At 37.9% G+C, this 18606-nt stretch overlaps 1 long non-coding RNA gene and 1 pseudogene across 1 annotated transcript; one reads left to right on the top strand and one right to left on the bottom strand.

Moving 5' to 3' along the window:
• Window positions 1-527: 527 nt before the first annotated feature.
• Window positions 528-2312, top strand: LOC112674807 (keratin, type II cytoskeletal 8-like; annotated as a pseudogene).
• Window positions 2313-8453: 6141 nt separating this feature from the next.
• LOC118350568 (uncharacterized) lies at window positions 8454-18599 on the bottom strand. Its single transcript, XR_004804587.2, has 2 exons — window positions 18488-18599; window positions 8454-12158 (listed from the first exon to the last, which is right to left on the bottom strand). It is a non-coding gene; the product is annotated as an uncharacterized LOC118350568 (long non-coding RNA).
• Between the last annotated feature and the right edge of the window lie 7 nt (window positions 18600-18606).

Below are 18606 nucleotides of genomic sequence, written 5' to 3'. Positions count from 1 at the left end.
CTTATGTATTGTAACCTGATCTGTGAAAGCTAGTTTTAGTTCTATTGCTACTTGGATAAATTACATTTAAGGTTAATAATTTTTAATGAAGAGAACATTCTCTATGATTAAATGAAATTTCAAAAGAGCATGTAACCTAATAAAACTACCTCCGCCAGGTGGTCAAGGTGATCAACAGTGATAAATCATGGGATTAAATTGGCACTTTATGTCTGTGGTCTTGCTTCTAAAGATTGTAACTTCCATCTTATCAAGAGAAAAAATATAGAAAAAATCTCAATAGAAGGACATTTTACAAGGTACCTAATATAGATATAGATATAGTTGAAACCAAAATACCTAAGTATTCTTCAAAACTGTCAAAGTCATCAAAAACCAAGGAAGTCTAAGAAATTGTCACTGTCAATAGAACCCTAAGGAGACATGAAGAGTAAGTGTAATGTGACCTCTTAGATGATATCCTGGAACAGAAAAAGTACATTGGTAAAAACTATAAGTGGACCTAGAAGCGGCTCCTCGCGCTCCTGCAACCTCTGTCAGGTTCTGCCTCCTCGCCTCCACTCCAGCCTCCACCATGTCCATCAGGGTGACCCAGAAGTCCTACAAGGTGTCCACCTCCAGCCCCCGGGCCTTCAGCAGCCGCTCCTACACGAGCGGGCCCAGCTCCCGCATCAGCTCCTCCGCCTTCTCCGGGTGGGCAGCTGCGGCGGCAGCTTCCGGGGTGGCCTGAACAGCAGCATGAGTGTGGTCGGGGGCTACGGCGGGCCCGGGGCCGTGGGGGGGGGGGCGGGGGGGGCATCACGGCCGTCTCAGTGAACCAGAGCCTGCGGAGCCCCCTGAAGATGGAGGTGGACCCCAACATCCAGGTGGTGCACACCCAGGAGAAGGAGCAAATCAAGAGCCTCAACTACAAGTTTGCCTCCTTCATCGACAAGGTCAGACACCTGGAGCAGCAGAACAAAATCCTGGAGGCCAAGTGGGGCCTCCTGCAGCAGCAGAAAACCGCTCGGAGCAACACAGACATGTTTGGGAGCTGCATCCACGACCTCCGGAGGCAGCTGGACACCCTGGGATAGGAGAAGCTGACGCTGGAAGTGGAGGTTGGCGACCTGCAGGGGCTCGTGGAGGGCTTCAAGAACAAATACGAGGATGAGATCAAATTGCGTGGAGACCTGGAGAATGAATTTGTGCTCATCAAGAAGGATGTGGATGAAGCTTACATGCACAAGACAGAACTGGAGCCCCGCCGGGAAGGGCTGACCGACGAGATCAATCCTCAGGGCAGCGGCATGAAGAGGAGACCCGTGAGCTGCAGTCCCAGATCTCGGACCCGTCCGCGGTGCCGTCCAGGGGTAACAGCCGCGCCCTGGACCTGGACCGCGTCACCGCCGAGGTCAAGGCCCAGAACGAGGACATCGCGCACCGCAGGCGGGCGCAGGCCGAGACCATGCACCGGATCAAGTGCGAGGAGCTGCAGACCTTGGCCGGGAAGCACGGGGATGACCTCCGTCGCACGAAGACTATTTCCGAGATGAACCGGAGCATCCGCCGCCTCCGGGCTGAGATCGAGGCCCTCAGAAACCAGAGGGCTGCCCCGGAGGCCGCCGTGGCCGACGCCGAGCCGCGCGGGGAGCTGCCGTCAAGGACGCCAATGCCCAGGTGGCCGAGCCGGAGCCGGAGGCCGCCCTGCAGCGGGACGAGCGGGACATGGCCCGGCAGCTGCGCGAGCACCGGGAGCTCCTGAACGTGAGGCTGGCCCCGGACCTCGAGATGGGAGATCGCCACCGACCCACGCTGCGGGGGCGAGGAGAGCCGGCTGGAGCCTGGGATGCAGAACACGAGCATCCATAGGAAGACGACCAGCGGCTACCCCGGGGCCTGAGCTTGGCCTACGGGGCCTCACAAGCCCCGGCCCCAGCTACGGCCAGAGCCCCTTCCAGTCCAGCTTTGGCCCTGGCGGTTCCTTCAGCCGCAGCAGCTCCTCCAAGGCCATGGTTGTGGAGAAGATCGAGACTCGCGATGGGAAGCTGGTGTCTGCGTCGTCTGACGTCCTGCCCAAGTGAACAGCCACCGCGGCCCTCCCAGCCTCCTTGCTCTTGTGGCCCCTTGAAGCCTTTGGGGGAAGGAGCTGTGCAGGGGGCCTCGCGTAGGAGAGATCCGCCTGAGGCTCAGCCCCGGTCCCCAGCCTACCCTTAGGGGGAGTCTACTGCCCTGGGTACCCCTTCTTGTCCATGCCCCCAACCGAAAGCCAATTCAAGTGTCTTTTCCCAAATAAAGCCGCTGCCAGTCAAAAAAAAAAAAAAAAAAAAAAGAAAGAAAGAAAAAAAAGAAAAAAAGAAAGAAAGAAAAGAAAATATAAGTGGAGCACAGACTTTAATTAAAAATAATTGTATTGATATTGGTTCATTAATTGTGACAAATATACCATAAGAAGGTAACATACTAATGACAGGGCAAACTAGTTGTGGATTATATGAGAATCTCCATTCTCTCCTGATAGTTTTTCAATAAATGTAAAACTGTTCTAAAAAATAAAGTTTTAAAAAAATTAAGTTTATTAGAAAAATAAAATGAAAGAGAATGTAAATAGGATTTTGTTTTGAATAAATTCCTTAAAATGTACATTCTCCTTCTCCAGTTCTTATGCTTTGTTTTTATATCACAAGCACACAGAAAATAATAGCATTTTAAAAGATTCACAGGAAATGTGTTTATCATGGAAGTGTAATAAGTTTCTTTTCCCATTCTGCCATAATGAACAGAGATTAAGAAATCCAGAGCTATTTTTCTTTAGCTTCATTATTGATTGATTATGATCTTTAAAAAGTCATTTTTGTTTGTAAAATACATTTTTACCTCGTGGGAGGCTTATAAAGTTTAATGAAATGAAATAGATAGTTTATAAAAAGAATTACTTTATGGCTAATGTTACAATATCAGAGCTTTTTAAAATCAATTTTAATCCATTTCACCAAGTAATCAGAATATTTGACTTTTCTGTCAATGATGATGCCTATGATTTTATTCCTTTGTTGAATTTTCTTCACACAAATCAGCATGCACTTAAACTTTGCTTAAATACCAAGACATGCTGACACAGGCTGGGGACAGAATTGCATAGACAGTCCACACCCTGGTTCCTGCTCAGTTTTTTAAATCCAGGACATGGTATAACCCAGCAAGTCACTGTTTTATGAATCAGCCCCTCGATGTGAGGGGAAAAGTCCTTGGCAACCTGACTGTGCTGTTCTAAGGTAAGAGAAGTGATTGCCTAGGGAGAAGACATCAAGGCCACCACATGTACAGACTTGCTCTGCCCAGGATGTGGGGAATTTTACTTTGCTTGGAATGAGCCCCAGAATTCAGAATTAAGCTACCTACAGCTTGCTTTTCTAATATCCTAAAAATAAGATCCGAGATGTTGTCTTTCACTATCTGTGCTTGCTTCGCCTCTGCTCACCATCCCTGAACCCTTGGAGTTGACACACTATTCCTTGATCTTGTCAGGTAATGTGAAACAGAGTGAGGCAATCAGCTATTCAATTTAGTCACAGGTGTGAGTGTAGAAACAACCCACATGTAATCAGAAGTCACAAGACAGAAAAGGTGACTGCAGGTTCTGAAAAGAGACCTGATTAGGTCTATACTAGAAACTAGGCAGCCAGGGTGGGGTATGGTCATCACTTCTGTGGTGTCTGTTGTTCTTATGGTTTGTGCTATCATTGCCTAATTCAAGAGAATCTCACCTGGTAGGACCAACAGGAGACAGGCAAGCTATTCTTCTGTGGAACCTGCTGGGTCCAGTCTCTGGCCTAAGGTAATTTCCAACTGCTCCTTTTCTTCACTCATGTAGGTCCCTGGAACTCAGGGTGATTAAAGCTTATGACTCATGGTAGCTACTGACAAGAATTTTATGAAACATAAATTCACTACATGACTTTAAAGTTGTAAGACTTGAATTCCATAGCTTGCATTCCTTTTCTCTTTGATACTATGCCACTGCATCTATCCCTATAGATTCCTGTTTCTTCTCATCTCCAAGATTGGCTATGAGTGGATCAGTACGCTCTAGTACTTTCTTCTTAAGTGTATGGACATGCACACCATTTCTGCTTTATAGACTTAAGTACTATACAGGAATGAGGACACCGGAAAGGAATGTAATAAGCATAGAGGAAGTTGTAAAAACTATTATAGCAAAGTCTTCCAGTCATAGTCCCTAGTCTGAAGTTGTGAGATAACACCCTTTGGTTTTTAGTTCTTGTTGATAAGAGTGAAGTTCACAAGATACAATAAGGAAAAATGTTAATCGGATTCTTATTTGGGGGTAATGTTTCTTTATCAAGAACTTTCAGCTGAATGTTACCAAATTCAGTGGGCATTTTCATAGAAATAGGTATTTAAAGAATTACTCCTCCCTTAAACATACTGAGATACTTACATTACTTTATCATATTCTACTCAGCAATGTTACTTGGACTCAATGCTAGTCTAGGATTTTTTCCTCAGTCCATAGATCCAGAACCTCATCTAACAGTTTTGGCTTATGTTCCATAAAGTCACTAGAAATCTTTATTAATTTATAATGCAAAGTATTTACACTAAGACATTTTTTTCTCCAGATATTGGCCTCAGAAATGAACCAAAAACAGGCATAGGCTTAAGATTATGGAGGCAAGGAACAAAGCAAAGAGAAATGTTTTCAAGCTGAAACAGCTTGATGAAACTTCCCTTACAATTATGGCACCACGGACTTCTATCTGCCCAGGAGCCTAAATATTCCTGTCACTCATCTGAGAGCCCTTAGTTTAGGGACACACCAAAAAAGTCTTACTTTATAATTTTCATCTTTCTGGGTGCCACATGCACCCACACCTTTATAATTCTGTATCTTCACCCTCACTGCAAACCGCTTATGACTTTTGGACAATGTGTTTTATGTTTATTTAGCTGACTTCCTATGGAGAAGAAATATCTATGTATATCAATTGCTGTCAGTCTCAAAATTGGACTTGCCTTTTTTTCTCCTTTCTAAATTTTTTTCCCTAGCATTCATCTTATTTAGGTCTACTTTGTACATCTAATTACTACAATTGCATATAGCAATAACTCACCACATTTCAAATTTGTAATCAGTTAAATAAGTACTATAAGCACAAACAAGAGTGAAATGCTATTATAAAATCACAAAGGGGAATCATATAGGAAAACATTCCTTTGTTTCTCATCCTATATGTGTGAATAGGAGAATTAATATAGATTGACATAATGGTAGGGATGTTGGTACTTTAATACATAAGAGTGAATGAAGGAGTGCAATTGAACAAGCCTATTTTATGGTCAGTCATTACTGACTTGAAATTTTAACTCAGAGGACATTTGTTTTGTTCTAAATACAGTGTTTACAAAGCTTTGATAAGATAGTAGGGAAGCACCCAGAGAGGAAAAATAGTATTGTAATTAATATTAATAAAAATACTTAATGCAACCTTTGAAGTATTTTTAACTAAAATTTAAAAGGATCCTATGATCAACAAATGGTGCTGGGATAACTAGATATCTATATGGAAAAGGATAAAATTGGGCCCTTTTTTCACACCATATACAAAAATAACTGAAAATGGATCATTGACCTAAATCTTTCATGATCTTGGATTAAGCAATGGTTTCTAGATGTGACCTAAAAGCACAAGTGATAAAAAACAAATAAATTGGATTTCATCAAGATTAAAGGCTTTTTAATGGTAACTATGTGAGGAAATGATATATTATTCAGTTTAATTGTAGTAATCATTTCACAGTGTATATGTATACCAAATCATCAAGTTGTACACCTAAATATATATAGTTTCTACTTTTAAAATATATAAATTACAAGGTTAAAAACTTTTTGCTTCAATGGACACCATCACAAAAAGTGAAAAGACAACCCACATGGAAGAAATTGTAAATCATATATATCTAATAAGGAACACGTACCTAGAGTACATAAATAGTTCTTATACCACAACAATAAAAAAGACAACCCAATTTAAAAATGGGCAAAGGACTGAACAGACATTTCGCCAAAGAAGATAGACAAATGTCCAATAAGCACTTGAAAAAATGAACAACATCATTAGTCATTAGAAAAATGCAAAACAAAGCCATAATGAGACACTACTTCACACCTAGGATGCCTATAATCAAAATGACAGGCAATGACAAGTATTGGCAAGGTCATGGAAAAACTGGAGCCCTCACACATTGCCAGTGGTAATGTAAAATGGTACAATGCTTTGAAACCAAAGTTTGATTTGATAGTTCTTCCAAAAAGTTAGATATAGAATTACCATATGAGTCAGCAATTCTACCCCTACTGGATCCACTCCTAGTTATAACATATGAAAAAATGAAAACAAATCCACACAAATTCTAATAGCCAAAAAGTAGAACAACCCAAATGTGCATCAATTGATGAATGGATAAACAAAATCTGGTGCATCCATACGGTTTTATATTATTTGACCATAAAATGAAGTACCGATTCATGTTATAACATGGATAAACCTTGAAATCATTATGGTAAGGGGAAGAAATCAGACACAAAAGACCATATATTATATGACTTCATTTGCATGAAATGTCCAGAGTAGGCAAATACATAGAGAAGGAAAGTCGATTAGTGATTGCCAGGGCCTGGGGGAGAGGAAAAACAGAATAAGTGCTAATAGGTATTGGGTTTCCTTTTCGGAGTGATGGAAATATTTTGGAATTAGATAGCAACGATTGTTGCAAAACTGTACATATACTAAAACTCTGGAGTTATACTCTTCAAAATGGCAAACTTTCTGATTTGTGAAGTAGGTATGTGAAATACCCACAGTTTAAGATAAAGAAACTATGGTTCAAAAAGGCTGAGGACTTTATTAACATTGGAGGTTGGTGGTATAAGTGCATTGAATTAGGCTAATGGTTCTCAAAATGTGGTTTGCAAATCAGTAGCATCAGCTTCACCTGGAAACTTGTTAGGTATGACCATTCTTAGGTTAAACCTCAGATCAAAAGAGTCAGGACTTCTGGAGAGGGAGCTCAGTATTCTGTGTTTTAACAAGCTCTGCAGGTGATTTCGATGAACACTCAGGTGTGAGAGTCACTGGGCTAGTTACAGCTTTAAAGCTTTACTGCTCCCCTGGTCACTAGATATGTAGTCTTTGGTAAGTTTCCTGACTTTTTGGTGCCTCAAATTATTCATCTAGAGAAATCATTCCTCATAGAATTATTATGAGGATTAAATGTTTTAATACAACTAATTTGCTTGGAATAGAGTTTGTCAACGAGCTGAGTACTCAATAAGAATCAGTTATTTTTATGCAATAGTTCTGAGCTGATACAGGGAACAAATATAGATTCCCCCACTTGGAGAAATCGAGCCACAGATAGAAGTTTAAATTTTCTAGTAGCCACATATAAAAAGTAAAAAGAAATAAAATATTTTATTTAATCCAATGTGTTAAAAATATTAGCGTTTCAACATATCATCAACATAAAAAATGTTTAGTTTGCATTCTCTTTTTCAAACTGGGCCATCAAAATCCAGTGTATTTTATATTTAGAACACATCTCAATTTGGACTAGCCACATATCAATTGCCAGTAGTCACCCGTGGCTGGTGGCTGGTGGCTGGTGTATTGGACAACAAAGGTCTTATTCAAATGCTGTGCTCTTTTCCTTATCTAAAGTTCCTAAGGGAATGACCAGACGGGGACAAGTCATGAAGCATCCTTTCCTGACATATCCCACCTTAAAAGGTGATACTGGGGGGCAGCCCTGGTGGCTCAGCGGTTTAGCGCCACCTTCAGCCCAGGGTGTGATCCTGGAGACTCGGGATCGAGTCCCACGTCGGGGTCCCTGCATGGAGCCTGCTTCTCCCTCAGCCTCTCTCTCTCTCTCTCTGTGTCTCTCATGAGCAAATAAATAAAATCTTAAAAAAAAAAAAAAAGTGATACTGGGTTGCAGATGAGCCTCCAACATATGTCCTCAATTGCAGATTGTTACACAATGGATGACCTGGTGAACTGCCTGAGAAGAATCTTAATGGAGTAACATAGTAGACTGCGGGCTTTCCTGTATTGTAATCGTACTCTTTTGTATCCATAGGGTCTAGAAAACTTGCCAGGCACACAGCAGGAACTCAGCACAATTTTTTCAATTAATGAATGAACAGTGAGAGTGCTTTTCTAGCTTAATTTTTAATTTTATTACAATTTTTTCAAATATCTGAAAACATTTAATAATTCCTTTCATAATGTCTCTACTTCTCATAAACAGACCCATTTTTTTCTAAACCGATTTCTTAATGTTTCTCCTTACATTTAAATATTCATCAAGCCCCTGATAAAGACTAAGTTTCAACAGCATGAGCCAATTCAAGCCCCTAATAAAGACTAAGTTTCAAGACCATGAGCCCATAATAGAATTGCTGATATCAGGATTTTATTTTCTGTGACAGAAGACATATTTCATATATGTGCGAATATAATACAAAGATCACAAATACAATTTTGTTTGGATTTTTTATTGCCGATCTAAGAAGAAATGCAAGCAAATATCCAAAATTTCAATGCTGATGAGTCTTCCTCATTCTCAGTAGCAGTAACTATAGGACATATTTTTACACTAAGGGCCCACATCCCTGGATAATGCTGACATGAGTAAAGCTTATAGACTGAAGTAATCTGCAGAAACACTGTTGACATGTGGGTGGAGTGGTTTCCCAGGAAAGTTGCTACCTGGCATAAATTAGTTTCTAGAATCCTAGATGCAAAATGTGGGTAGTTAACTCAAATGGAGTTGGACAACCTAGAAGGCTTCCTTGACTCACTCCATACTTTTCCTTATGCTCATTCCTCTCCAACCACACTAGTCTCCCTCCTCTTCCTCAGACACACCAGATTTGCTCCAACCTTCCTGCTATATGCTGAATGTTCTTCCCCCAAATCCACCTGGCTACCTCCTTTCACTTCCAGTCTTGCTCAGATGTCTCTCCTCCTTGAGTTCTTCCCTGGTTGCACTATTAAATAGTCACTTGCCCAGATTCCACCCCCTGCTTTTTACCCTACTTAGCACTTACCACCCCTTAACTTATATCATCCTGTGCTGTTTATTGCTCCTCATAGTAGAATGTGAGTATCACAATAATAGAGATCTTGTCTGTTTTGTTCACTGAAGTACCCTATCTTAGAGTAGTGGCTGGTGTATAGCAGGCACTCCATAAATCCTTGTTGAATGAATAGTTCACTCAGAGACCAGATTCTTTAATAGATTTCTTTCCCTTTTCACTTTTTAAGCCTGCTCTAGTATTAAGATCAGCTGGGAGTTTTTGCAAGCCTAACTGAGAAGTTGAACTCTCCCAACCTTTTGGTTGGGTTTGCTCACTGAAGGGTCCTGTCTCTGGAATTCATTTCTCTGGGCAGGTTGCCAGAATCTGAATTTATTGTCTTTGGTATATGATGCAAGATTTAGGGTTTTTGTTTTTCTTTTTTGGAGGGGCGTGTTTCAATTTTGGCTAACTTTATTGTTTTGTCTGGGGTTTTATTCTTGTGTGAGTTTTGTTTGTCTGGGTTGATCAAGCAATTTAGCAACTATTCTTCACAGAGCTATGGAATACGAGAAATTAGAGCTGGAAAAGACCTCATGGTTGATCCAGTCCATCCCCCTTGCCATTGAAGTCTTGCTCTCCATAATACAATGTCCACGGCTTTGTTCAATGAGGTTTTAAATGTCCTCAGAGATTCCTTTAGGCGCCCACTCAACTAACTTAATACTCTCAGCAACTAACACAAATTCCCAGTGTACCTCTAAACTCTCCCTTTTATATTTTCATTTGATTTCTATTTGTAGTCCAAGGTAGCAAGCCTTTTCTCCTATGGGATTTTACATCTTTCAAGAAGTGTGGACTGATATTTCTTCTCTTAACAGTTCTTTAGCCAAACTATACATGTGTTCCTACCTTTCTTTATTCTCTTCAATTTTGGTTTTGCTTAGTGAATTCTTTCAAACCCCTCACCTTGATTTTTAGTATTGTGTAGTTTCACTAGTAATCCATTGAATGGCTGTAAGACAATGCTTTTCCTTCTGAAATCTTAAGACAAAGCACTGCCATCTACTATATGAAATTGCAAATATATCACATTTGCTGCCATAATCAAGCTAAGCTGTTTTTATTTTATTCATTAGAATATTAAACAAGTTCTGTACAATGCTCTTCTTACCTTGACTTTAAAATTTTGATAGTAATTGTGTAATACCAGACATCTCACTTAAGCCCTTGGTACTTTTGTTTTTATATCTGCAAAAGGAGAAAATATCGGCTTCAGCCTCCTTTGCTATAATCTTATGAAAATAAAGATGTTATTTTAGGACTAGAAAGAGATCTTTCAGAGATAAAAAAAACTTTCACTTCCTAGCTTTCAGACAGAATCACATAGGATAAATTATTTTCAATAACATGAAGTTGAAATGGCACTTTTTTTTTCTGATTTATAATAACTTATGCTGAATCAGTACAACTCAAACTAACTGTACTAAATTTTAAAAATTCCCAAATGCCATGGGCTGATTTTTGTAAGATATAAAATCACAGGATTGGATGAAATGGCAATGTCAAAGTGCTTTAAGAGTCACTGTATTTATCTTTTCCCAGATAGGCACTGATCCATGGATCCTATTTTGAGTAGCCCTAACGACTATTTTCCTCACTTTCAGATTCAGATACTTTATATATATTTCTCTTCTGAAGATTAACATAATACTTGCTTTTACTTTTCAGCTTGCTTTCTGCTTCACTTGAAAATCAACTTTTAAAAAACAGAAGAGTCAATCAATTAATCATTTTCCCAAAACATTTGGTTACATGTTTCCCACTTATTTATCTTCCCTTTTTTAAAAGTGTAATAATCTCTCATTTATTTCATAAAATCAAATCTGAATGAAAAATACTTTTATGAAAGAAAAAAAACAAACAGTTTATTGGAGTTTATACCAAGTCAGTACCTTACAGGATAGTCTCTTGGTCACACAATGCCAGCAGCTTGACTTCTCAAACTGTTTCTAGTCTCTAGCAATCCTGACCAAGTCTAGGGCAACACTGTGAACAGCAGAAATCCACCAATCCAAGAAGGTAAAAAACACTCGCTTATTCCACCCTGCCTGGCACTCTGCCATCAACCTGCACTTTTTGGATTTAAGACACAGATTATATGTCAGCAATAACTGGAGTAGCTATTACATAAGCTGGTTATGGGATGCCATGTGCTTTCAACCGGCATCTTTTATAGTTTGGGCATTACAAAAATTTAGTTTTAGCACTCTTTTCTGAAATAAGCTTCTCTTATTTTTAGTGGGTTTTAATTACTTTGAGAGGGATTAAATAAAAATATACTGAAATATCATTTCTCCAGGGAATCAAAAAAATAAAGTTTATGGGAAAACATGAAATGTGAGGAAATATTAAATATAGTAAACTGCACAAATGTAATACCTAAGTTACACCTTGGGCTTTTTATGATTTAAAAATCTATTCCAAGAAAAAGAAAAAAATGAAACTTGAAGACTTATGAGCTTGTTTCAAAAAATACTAAAAATAAGTTCCAGCTGGTGTGAGAACACGGTAAAGGTATAACATTGTACCAGGGTAAATAATAGCACAGGATGGGTGAGGCATTGGCAGGGGGAAACTTTAAATGCAGAACATTTTATACTGCTTTTTAAAGGGATTTTTACAAAAGTAAGAAAACATATATACACCCATCAATAGCAGAGAAAATGTATTGAAACAATATATCAGATGATGTTTTCTTTACACAATTTTCCAAGAGCAAGCACATAGCTAGTGTGGATTAATCACTAATGAATTAACAGATTATTAGCTCCTAAAGCTAGTTATTTTATTTTCTAATGTTTCAATGTGCCAGATGTTTCATAAAAATAGTTTTTACTATTTAAAATGATTTATGAAGCTAGAATGCCCAACTTTTATTTCTGTGTTAAAATTTAAGAGTTAAAAACGTTAACAAACAGAATTTGCAGTTCAGTTAGCAGTCACTGAATGTAAAAAGAGTTCTTAAAATGCTCCTCTTCAAAGCCATTCTTGTTCCCATAGAAACCAATGTGAGATCCTGGAAAACAAGGTAAGTTCTAAAATAATCACCATTATAAATACCCATTATATAAATGTAAATACAGGCAATTGAAATGATTTAGATGATTTTGAAATTGCATATCATTTCCCAAACCATAATGATTCCTTCAGAGTGGTTCTTGTCTGTCATATAAATACAGCATTTACAAAATTTTTAAAATTCTTATGATTTACTTGTGAGACCATAATCGCCTTTTCAAACAAGTCTTGGGCATGCAAATATCGATTTTTGAACATGTATTTTGGTGCAAGATGGGTATTTTGGCTGAGCTTTTCCTTTGTGGTAGATTAAGTACTTTTATTACTAGTCTTTGGATTTTATATAACCATTTCTTTATTCATTATTAATTGTTCTACAATGAGATTTAGATATTTTAGAGTTATTTTACAACTATAATTTTTCACATTTTTATTTATGCAAGCATTTGTCATATTAAAAGAACCAAGAAATCTCCTTTTATTGGGATTGTAATTCTTTCCAAAGTCCAGAACCAATCATTGGATATAGAGTACTGATAATGTTAATGAACATGGTAGTGTGCGTTGTTCACAGATATACATGCCTCTAAGAGATAAGCCTCCTAAAGTTTAAGAAGCAAGGGCATTTCAGAGGTCAAATTCCAATAGCAGGAAGGAAGCATTTTAATTTTGCCTAATTGATGAAGGAGTTCTGGACTCGCCATCTCAAAACATGCTACTTTGGCATAGTGTTATTTTGAGGTGAAAGCACTTGAAAAACAACAGATACAAGAGAGGCTTTCTCTGAACTTCCCATTTCTGCCTAAAGACTGAGCCTTCAAAAGGAATTCAATGGTCTTAAATCCCCTTCCTGGGATTGGCTCCTCCCACTGGGAGGGGTCTAGAAGTCAACTCCACACCCAGACAAACTTTGTCAAAACTTATCCTATCTTATCTTCCACCTATTCTTCTAACAGCCCATTCATCTTTCCTAAAATAATTTACTCTCTCCTAAATTGCCTATATGCCCTCCTTCCTCTGTTAAGGATGGCATATAAGCTCTCAAATCTCACCACTTTTTTTGGCATTTACTTTTTTCCTGTGATGACCTGGTGGGCATAATATTAGAAATTAATAAATTCATTTCCCTTTTCCTGTTAATCTGCCTGTTGTCAATTTATTTTATAGACCCAGTTATTGAACCAAGGAGAACAAAGGGAAAGTCTTTTCTACCCTACACTGTTAAGGGAGTTACAAGTTATAGACTAGTCATACAGTATTGTTAATTTGATCTATGTTCAGAAAATCAGGTATTTTGTTTTCCATTTCATCTAGTTTTGCTTCTTAAAATGTAATGTAGATCAGCAATATGAAAGCTTATTAAAAATGTAGAATTTCAGGCCCTAGGTAGATTAGTTGATTCAGAAGCTGCATTTTAACAAGATCACCAGGGTTGAATGCATATTAAAGTTTAGAAACAAAGCCAGTCTCAACTATTTGCTCCAAGCAAATTATAGTTTTATTCCAGGTAGACTGATGGAAGCTAAAAAACACACTAGGATGTAAACTCTAAGAGGGGATGGACTGTGTTTGCAAGTGGCATCTGCACATCATGTGGTTTAGAGCAAAATCCTTTAACAATGTTAAATAATTTTGAGAAAAGAAAAAGAAAAATATCCCTTTATTTCAAGAATGACATATTTTCAAGTTTTATGTCTTTAGAAGAAAATGTTTATATTTCATTTTGTTTTTATCCCCACAAGGCAAACATACATCATACCCCAAAATCAACTTAATAAGGAAGATTTAAATGTAACACCTGAAGTTGCAAAACTCCTAGAAGAAAACAGGCAAGAGCTTCATGACATTGGTCTAGGCAGTAATTTCTTGCATATGACACCAAACGCACAACCCATAAAAGCAAAAATAGACAAGTGGGACTATATCAAACTAAAAAATGCTGCACAGCAAAAAAAATTAATCCACAGAGTGAAAAGACAACTTACAGAATGGGAGAAAATATGTGCAAATTATATGTAACTAATAAGGAGTTAATCTCCAAAATATACATGGAACTTCTACAATTCAATAGTAAAAAACCAAATAACCCAACTAAAACATGGGCAAAGGGGTAGGAGTGCCTGGGTGGCTCAGGCAGTTAAGCCTCTGACTCTTGATTTTGGCTCAGGTCATGATCTGAGGGTCTTGAAACTGAGCCCCCCATAATGGGGGCTTTACACTAGGTGTGGATCTTTTTTTTTTTTTTTTTTTTATTTTAAAGATTTTATTTATTTATTCATGATAGTCACAGAGAGAGAGAGAGAGAGGCAGAGACACAGGCAGAGGGAGAAGCAGGCTCCATGCACCAGGAGCCCGATGTGGGATTCGATCCCGGGTCTCCAGGATCACGCCCTGGGCCAAAGGCAGGCGCCAAACCGCTGCGCCACCTAGGGATCCCCTAGGTGTGGATCTTGCTTAAGATTCTCTCCTCCGTCCCTCCCCCAAACTCATGAGCGTACACACTCTCTTTCAAAAAGGGCAAAGGACTTCAATAGATACTTCTCCAAATAAAACATACCAATGACCAGTAGGTATGTGAAAAAATACTCAACATTATGAATCATCAAGGAAATGCAAATAAAAACCACAATGAGATATCACCACCTCATATCTACCTGTCAGGAGGCCTATAATAGTAGGAATAATAATAATATTAATAAAAAGGTAACATGTATTGACAAGGATGTGCAGAAACTATAACCCTTAAATACTGTTTTGGGGAATGTAAAATGGTGTACCTACTATAGAAAATAGTATATAGATTTCTCCAAAAATTACAAATAGAACTACTAAATGATCTAGAATTTCCCCTTCTGGGAATTTATTCAAAAGAACTAAAATCAGGATCTCAAAAAAATATCTGCACTCCCATGTTTATTGCAGCATTGTTCACAACAGCCAAGATACAAAAATAACCTAAATTTCCATTGAGTGATAAAAGGATGGAATATTACTCAGCCTTAAAAAAAAGGGAAACTCTGCCATATTCAACAACATGGATGAACCTGGAGGACATTATGATAAATAAGATAAGCCAGTCACAGAAGAACAAATATTGCATGATTCCACTTATATGACATCTGTCATACTCAAATTCATAAAACCAGAAAATAAAATGGTGATTGCCAGGGGCTGGGAGAAGAGGGAAATGGAAAATTGCTGTTCGATGGGTATAGAGTTTCAGTTATACAAAATGGGTAAGTTTTAGAGATCTGCAGTACAGCATCATGCCTTTAGTTAACAATATAATGCATTAAAAAATGTAAGAGGGTAGGTATATTAAGCGCTCTTACCACATACATTTTAAAAAAATAGATCACAGCAGGATTTAGAGCTAGCTGCAGGTGTTCAGAGTCTGATCTCACAGACTTTTCTTAAAGACCTTCAAGATCTTTTTTAGGGGAGAAAGAATAAATTTTAAAGGCCCAGAAATAATGAAAATTTGAACATGGACTATGTATTTATATGAAATAGAAGATGTTCTATAAAAGATATCCCAAAGTTGACTTTCTAAATCTCATCCATTCTATATTTCCCCCGCTCTATTTCCATTGCTGCAAATTGCATATGGTTTAGTTTTCCTCACCCTTTTAAATTTCCATTTTCTCCTAACAGAGTTACACCTACATTTATCACAATATATGTGAAATTTTGATGATGATGTTGGTAACTGCCTAAATGTTGTGTCCTGGTAGGGAGGGGAGGGTCCTGAAGGTGTGCTTACAGATTTAATTTCATCTAGCACCAGTCGTTTGGAGACTCAGAGAGAAGCTCCAGTAAATGGTTGTGTTCTGGAGGTTAGAAAGATATGGCACAGCAAACATTCAGTACTTCTTTTTATTTTTAAAGATTTTTTTCATTTATTCATTTGAGACAGAGAGATAGAGCATGAGCAGGAGGAGAGGCAGAGGGAGAGGGAGAAGCAAACTCCCTGCTGAGCCAGGAGCCTGGGGTGGGGCTTGATCCTAGGATGGGGAGATCGCAACCTGAGCTGAAGGCAGATGCTTAACTATCTGAGCCACCCAGGCGCCCCTCGCCCCCCGCCATTGAGTACTTCTTGACGACAAATATGGATGCTGTTGGAATTAATTATTTTTTCTAACCTCAAGGAGTTCTATGAATTGCTAGAGAGTATGAATCAACATTATCATTCTCTTTCTACTTCAAACTATTTATTGCCTATTCACCATATGCCAGGCATCCTTCTGAGTGTTTTATATGAAATAGTTCATTTAATTCATTTAATCCTTCCAACAGCTTTGTGGAGAAGGTAACTGATTACTCCTACTTCAGAGATGAGTAAACTGAGGCCCAAGAGGGAAAGTAATTTTCTAGGGCCCCTCAGCTGGTAAGTAGCAGAGCCTGAGTCAAGTAGAGTGACTGTGGAGCCAAAGCTTTTTACACACCCTGAAAGGACATCCTAGAGACTTGATGTGTGGACCTGTCTTCTCAGTTCTTCATGGCTGGCTAATTAGCTGTACCTTCCTGAGGTTAAAATGAGTGACTTTGAAATCAGTCCTTCCTCCAGATATCAGCCATTTAGCAGTCCCTTACCATTTCCTCCCGGATAGAGACAGATACAGAAAGGTCAATCTTGTAGAATCCATTCTGCCTACTTATTGAACGGTCACTCTACAGCAAACTTAAGGATTCAGGTATTTGTGTCATAACTAAAACTATATAGATCCCAAGTGGGATATAGAGGAAAAAAAAGATTTGCTAGAGACAAACTGAATCATCAACTATAAAATCTGCTGCTAGCTTGACATCTTGTGAAGTTAAACATAATCAACCAATTGCAGATATGATATGTAGGTAAAGGCATAGTTTTGATTTCAATGCTTCTCTCTAAGTATTATAAGGGCCATATCATTATTTTTTAAAGTTTTTATCTAATTGAGGTTCCCAAATTCTGGTCCAAATGTGTGCTATATTTACTTGCTCTATTCTCTTTACACACATACACTGTGTTCATTTCTCAGATAATTTCCTTTTAAAATAGAAATTCAAATGTATTACTTTGTACCAATGTGATTTATCTGATTACATGTCTCTGAGTGGAATCTGAACTCCTGGAAGAGAAGGACTTTGTGTATACATGCTTGATCTCCAATACAGTGCCTCATGGGTGGTATGAACAGATACTGTAACTAATGTTATTGAATGAAGGAATAGGATTTGAATAGATAAACATGTATCAAAATTTATAACGCCCAATTATATATTACATAATATCCATCTATAATATTACATACACGTGCGACAGTTTTGTAAGTTCACCTCCACATTAAAAATGATATTTAATAATATCTGAAAAATTCAAAATGATATATTTGAACACCATTACATGTGAAGTACATCGGGTTTTACAAAGTGTGACTTTATAATAACCTGTAAACTCGTTATTACACACACAGAAACACACTGTTTAACAGGGTATTCACCACAGCGTAATTACAAGCTGCAGGAACAACGAATAATGGTTAAAGTTTGGAGATTCACCTCAGGTAAACAAACCTGCATTTGGATTGTCTAGCACTACTTGACTGATTTTGGCTATTTCTTTGTGAACCTGAATTTTCTGTGATGTGGAGATATTTAATATCATGCTTACGGAATTGGTTTAAAGATGGGACTAATAAATAAAAATCTTTAAAAAAAATCTGGCTTGCTGCCTATGATAAATAAATAAGTAAATAAATAAATAAAGTCTTTAAAAATCTGGCTTGCTATTGTTTATGTTGCTAAAATCTTTGAAATTTTTATTTTAATTGTGGTAGTATAGAGATTTGATGTTCTAAAATTCACACAATACTCACAAGATTGTTTATTTACAAATACTCATATTTGTTGTAGAGATATAATTCAGCAAGCAGCTTGAAGTAAGAAGAAAAATTGCATTTCCCAGAGACAGTAACTGTTAATACATTAGAATACGTCTTGAATATTTTAAATATCTAGCTATCTTCCTTTCCATGTCTACAAATATGCATATCAAATATTGTGTATATTTTTTTAAATGTGAGCATATAATAAATGATAAGAATACACAAATTATTTAAAAAATCTGGCTTGCTGCCTATGATAAATAAATAAATAAATAAATAAATAAATAAATAAATAAATAAATAAATAAATAAATAAAAAATATCTTTAAAGATGGGACTACTCTATATTAAAAGGCCCTTCAGGAATTTTAGCAGGCATTTTATCCCTCAGATTTAAACTAAGTAAAGGTGTTCCATTTTCCTACACTCTAAGAGTTTTTTCCAATAAGGGAAAACCTACCCGGATGCCAAATTTGCCAACTCATTGAGTCCAGGTAAAAGAATAAAGGCACAAAACGCTTCACCTCTAACCTCTGATGGATTGCTACACCCGCAGGAAGCGCCGGGCGGACCTCCAGC

This window comes from Canis lupus, chromosome 14 (genome assembly GCF_003254725.2).
Source record: "Canis lupus dingo isolate Sandy chromosome 14, ASM325472v2, whole genome shotgun sequence".
Lineage (NCBI taxonomy): Eukaryota > Metazoa > Chordata > Mammalia > Carnivora > Canidae > Canis > Canis lupus.
Note: the sequence above shows the minus strand (reverse complement) of the source record. Positions and strands in the feature narration are given on the sequence as shown.